Genomic DNA, 6,164 nt, shown 5'->3' on the forward strand with positions numbered 1-6,164 from the left:
GGGGCACAGCAAGCCATCAGGAAGGATGGGGTGCACAGCGCCATTATATTACAATGTGAACCGAAGTCATATAAGAGCCATAACAATATGGGGAGTGAAGGAACCTCAGCAAAGTTAACCCCCAACCCTCTTTCCCTGAGTCCGACTCCTTTCGGAATAGAGAAATGGGGTGAGTCAAGCGCACAGTGGCTGGGCCAACAGCCAACAGAGAAGGAGCATTGTTCAGGTTAAGGGAGTAAGAAACATGGAGAGGAAACAGACAATAAGAAAGTAAAAACCAGCACTAGGGCCTGGCGACAGAAACTGTGGAGAGGTTACTCAAACTAGGGTTACATCCTTCGCCACCTTCTTGCACAACCTTCTGTCTGGTCTTTGTTGACCTCTCTGCGAGAAATCATATCATACCAGGTCAGGTGTAATTTATTACCACCCAAATCACCATGCAGGAACAGATGCTACAGCATACAGCAAAAGGGGTCAGTGCAATGTGTCCAGATGTCCACTGACAGGCACACACTGCTTGGAGGTCGTAGGTGGTCAGTCCCAGAGGCTCAGACGTCCTGATGCAGGTACCAAAGGAGTCCAGGGCTGCCAGAGCTGTGAATACAGCTACCAGGGGGTGATTCAGTGGGTGAAATGCCTGCAGCGACGGGCACTGTGGTGACTTGATGCCTGCATGGGACCCAGGATGCAGGGGTCTGTCCTGTGAGATAATATGACAAGAAACCTGGCAGGGGTCAGCACAGCCCCAGAGAGGAAATCTCTGTAGGAAAGCCAAACTCATTGATCTTATAATACAGAATCACTGACTTAGCTAATTTGAAGAGATCGTTTGTCCCTCGGCCCTTTTGATCATCTATGAGGAGAAAGCGTGTGGGGGAACAGAAAAGAAACTAATGAACTTTAGTGGAGCAGGCAAAAGAGCCCTGATATTTCACCAGGACTGGTTGGGTGCCGGAGCCCCTCCTGTGTCCCTCAGCCACAGCGGGGGACTTAAGGATGGGAAAGTGTCCTTGGGGTTCTATTCCTCTTGTCAAACACCTGCAGCTGCGTTTTTCACCCATTCTCTGACATCAGTATTTATCTGTATACTGACACCAGCAGAGTATCACTGTAACATGGCCAAACATGGAATCTAGAGACTTGCAACAACTTTCTGTTTAATCACCCAGGGTAGAACAATGTAGACATGAATGGAGCCAGGCGTGAAACTACCCTACGACCAAACCTAGGCTATGTTCCTTCCTAGGTGTCTTTGCTCAGGACAGGACATTCATCCCCTCTGTCCCTCAGATTCTTTAATGCGATAGGAGAATAACTTTGTCATCCAACATCACCGGGAATACAGTGTTAAGTAACTTAAAGCACACAGAACACACAGGGCTGTCCTGGGTACATGTTAATCCCTCAGTGCCTGTTGCTATTATGATTGTTGTTACGAATTGCTTCATATTATTATGTGCTAGTTTACTCTTGCTACGTATACAACGTAATACCACAACCTTAGCCACACAAATAACACAGATTTAATATCTTACATTTCTGTATGTCAGAGCCTCAACCAGGCGCAAATCAACATATGAGCAATGCTGCCTTCTCTTCTGGAGGCTCTCCTGGAGTATCTGTGCTTTGTGACATTTCAGAGGCTGACAGCATTCCTTGGCTCTTGACCTCCTGTGTTCATTTTCAAAGCCAACCGTGTAGAATCTCTTTGACTCATTCCATTTCCATAACTATTTAGGATTCAATTTGGGAAATGTTCTCCACTTTTAAGGACTCATATCATTACACTGAGCCACTGGATAACCCAGGGTAAATCTCAATTCAAATACCTTCACCTAATCATGACTGCAAAGCCCCATTTACCATGTTAGGCCATATATTCACAGGTTCAAGGGATTGAGATGTGGGCACTTTTAGAGAGCCATTATTTTGAATGCTCAATGTTACTAATACTAATATTTATTAGGAATAAAATTGCAGTGATAAATAATAAGCCTTTACAAATGAGGTTCTACCCCCATTTAAGCTGAAAGAAGCAAAGAAAGAAAGAAAGAAAGAAAGAAAGAAAGAAAGAGAAAAAAGGAAGAAAGGAAGGAAAAAGAAAAAGAAGAAAGGAAGAAAGGAAGGAAGAAGGAAAGGAAAGAAGGAAGGAGGGAAGAAGAAAGGCAGGAAGAACTGGGGTGCTTTCTGGAGGAGAAGAGCCTATGAACCCAACCAGGCCTTCCCCTCAAGGCTGGGCAGACACTCAGTGGATGGTCTTCCCCAGGCTCTCAATGCACCTCCACAAATAGTCATGAGATCGCACACAAGTCAGTAATTGTGTCTGTTCACCCCACCTCACCCCAGCCCCGGTATGGCCACACAGCAGGCTCACCCTGAGTCAGGCCATGCTCTGTTATGGAAAAGGAGTCTGGATTTAGTCTTTAAAGGGGGACCTCTTCTGCTTCCTTCTGAGCCATCTGCCCTACACTAGCAGTCTTGTATTCTTCGTTTCAAAACAGGAGATCAACCTCCCCAACCCGCGACCAGGGCCAGACAGATAGGGGAATGTCACAGGCATGTTGGGAAAAAATCACCACAATTCTGGTACCAACACTTGGCCTGCCCATGCCCTTCGGGCATGTGTATCCTCTGTGGAGACAGAGTCCTCGACCTTGGACTGGGCCCACCACAAGTCCAGAGTCCTCTTCTTGGAGCCACAGGGATTTTGACATTTGTAACCAAAACTACTATAACATTGTAGGCTAACTATACCTCAGTCAAGAAAAAAAAGAGAGAGAGAGAAAACATGCCTTTCCTGTTGTGGTCTTAGCTCGGAGTTGTCTGTATCTCACACTCTCTTTAGCTCCACAGTCTTATTGCCCCTAGTGGGGAGAGATGGTGTGATTTCAAGCAAAAAGGAACAGACACAGGGATATGGTTCTTAGATGAAGGAGAGACTGAAGGAGGTTACAAAAAGGAATTGAGTGAAGTTACAGAGGGTGTTTCCGGACAGGTGAGGGCTTTTTTTTTTTTTTAAATCCAGGAACTTGGTAAAGTTTAATGATATACAAACTATATTAAGAAACGTGTTTGTGCGACAGGGGGACATCTGTGTGAGTTTTTTTGTTAAGTTTATATTCACTCCTATAGGACATGGTACCATCAACGGGTAGCATCTTGCTACCAGAGCAAGAGAAAGTCCATGGAGAACACCTCAAGAACAACAGTACTTGATGGTGCTAGGAAGGTGGCATGGTTTGGAAAGGATGTTGACATCCGTAGTCTCATAGAATTGTGGGAACTAGCATGTTTGCTGGGGAGGGTTGCTTGTTTGGAGAGATTGGTGGCTCTGAGTAATTTGTCAGTTCGTATTTTGGGAAAGTTTGGATATGTTGATTTAAGGAAGGCAGGAAATTGAAAGTGACTGTGGGTTTGAGGATTTTGATGGACTTGGAGATTTGGCATTGGGGACATGTGGAATTAGGGGGATGGGACAAGTATCTGGAGACTTTTGAATAAATTCACCATTTGGGGCGAAATTTGCAAAATTTGGTGGATTGGTTCAGGGCTTGATAAACTTGAAGTTATGAGATTGGTGGTTTGGGGGAGGTAAGTAGACATGGGGATTTGAGCTTCATGGAAAATTTGGGACTTGAGGAGTTTGAAAAATTTGGAAATATTGAGGCCTTGAGGGAGGACAAAGGTTTGGAGAGTTTGATGGGTTTGAGCACGTGGGTATATTCCGGCAGTATGGTGTGTTTAGGAAGTTTGCAGGGTTGGGGAGGCTGAGTGGCATAAGGATATTGGTGGGTTTGGGGCAGTTGATGGGCATGGGGCACTGTTGAGCTTGAGGAGGTTGATGAGCATGAAACATCGGTGAATTTGGGGAATCTGAGGTTTTGGTGTGTTTGGTTTTAGAGGCTAGAGTTTTTGGAAGATTGCTGATTTGTGGAAGGTGGCAGCTTTAGGGATGTGGGTAGATTCATGGATGCTGGGTTGTGTGGCATGATTAGGTGCTTTGGACATTTTCTTGGCTTAGAAGGGTGAGAGTTCTGGGAACACTGGTGGGTGTGGTGAAGATGGGGTCTGGGAGAGGTTATCGGATTTGGGGAGGAATAGTGTTTGGGGAGGTTTTTGAAATTGGCAACATTGAATATTTTATGGAGGTTGATGACTTAAGGTGTGCTTAAGGGCTTGGTTAAATGAGATTTGAGTATTTCAAAATGTGAAGAAATTGGTTGCCTTGTGCAGGATGGTAGGCTTGGGAATGGGGTTAGACCTCTGTTGGGTGAAAGAGAGTGGAGTGCAGAAGGCTATGAATTTGTGATTCCATTTACATTGATTAGTTCCAAAGGGTAGGCTAATCTTGTTCAAGTTTTGCACTTGATGGATGCAGGACAGGGGGTGTTCAATTCAAAACTATGTATCTAGGAAAGCATCCAACCCTTTCCCCATGGAAGAGTGTGGTAAATGTAGCTAAGATCATCATACCTCTGTTCCTTATTTCTATTCCCAACCCAGTTTGGAGAAGATAATAAGATCAGGGGAATCAAAGACAAGAAGAGTGGCAAGATAGAGAAAGAAGAGGCAAAGAACTGGGGGCAGGGAGAAAGGGCTGAATAGACAGAGCAGAGAACAGCAAGACATGGCAGGGAACAAAAAGTAGGAGCAGGGAGCAGTGGTACAAATCAGAGAAGAGAGCATGGAACAAGGTGAGGGAGCATAGACAAGAGAGAAGAAGCTGGGAAGAGAAGAGGGATAGGAAATAGGGAAATGAAAACCACAAATGTTCCTGCACTGCAGGTACAGCTGAGGGAGCCAATCACAGCACAGATACACTACAAGTTGCCTGTTTTTGCACATAGTTGTGTTCTTCTTCCACTCCAATTTCCACTGTATATATTCAAATTCAATTTCCCAGCACTCAGGAAGTCTAGAATCGTGGGAGAGTTATCACAATGTATCCAGAGAGGTACAGGTAGGTTCCTAGTGTGGTTTATGCATTGTCGGTTCCAGAGGCTCAAGACAACCTGGGACAAGTTTAGAAGTAGGAATGGTTGTACAGCCCTGGGAACAATGTGCTAGTGACCTCATGGGGGAAAAAAAAAATCCTTAGAAAGGCACTCTTTCCAGGACTTGTGGGTAGAGCCCAGTACGGAAATGTTTGTGCAGAAGATGAGAGGGCACCTTGAGATTGAGTTTAAGATTGATCAACTCACCCGAAATGCAGAATTTCTCACTGGGGATGCACACTTTGGATGTAAGCACAATTATTCATTCTCCTTAGCAGCCATATAAATAAACTCAAATACCCTTCGGTTGCCTTAATCCTCTGCAATGAATTGAAAAGTTTTTGTGTGAGCCCAGGATACTTACTATGGTCTCCAAGATTCACTGGACTCCAGAACTTACCCCATCTACTCTTGCCGGAGCTGTTTTTTAATGCCTTGTATTTTGGAGGGAATCTGGGTGTGGGAAGAGTTGATTTGTTTACCTGGGGATGGTGATTCAGCCAACATGACAAGGAGCTTGGAATTAAGCACACCACGCAGAGAGAAAGGAAGTCGCAATTCAGGGAACCCCTGTCGGGAAGGCAGGGAAGAGTTTACTCTTCAATCTCCTGAAGACAAAGTGATCAGAGATCAAGTCTATTTCTCCTATGATTCCCCAGTGTAGGTGGAGATCAGGAACTCACTCCGCGTTTCCTCAAGGGCTTTGCCCCACCGCTCCAGCCCAGGTTAAGAACAAATCCAGTCCAGGCAATCTTTCTAAACCAGGTGTACACCCTCTAGGGGGCGGGTCCCCAGAGGCGAAGGCGTTTCGCCTCCCCTAGCCCAGCTAATGGTGGCACGCAGAGGTCGGAGGGGCATTTTCCTCAACCAATCAGTGCTCCGCGGCCTTTCAAAGCCACGCCCCCATGCCCCTCCCTTAGGCGGATACTCCTAAACCTGCGGCTCAGCCCACCGATGTTTTCGGAAATGAGGTCTGCCTGGCCTTTCGTGAGTCTGGGCAAGCTCTGGGCAGCCTGCACGTGGCCTTCGTAAGCTCACTCCCCCCTCGTCATGAGCACGTCCAGGGTTCGCGCTTCCCTATTTCCAGAGTCCGCCGAGCCCTTTGCCCGGCTGACTGCAGACAGACCCACGAATACTTCCTACTTCTGAGAAGCCCGCCTCTCGCCT

This window comes from Panthera onca, chromosome E2 (genome assembly GCF_046562875.1).
Source record: "Panthera onca isolate mPanOnc1 chromosome E2, mPanOnc1 haplotype 2, whole genome shotgun sequence".
Classification (NCBI taxonomy): domain Eukaryota; kingdom Metazoa; phylum Chordata; class Mammalia; order Carnivora; family Felidae; genus Panthera; species Panthera onca.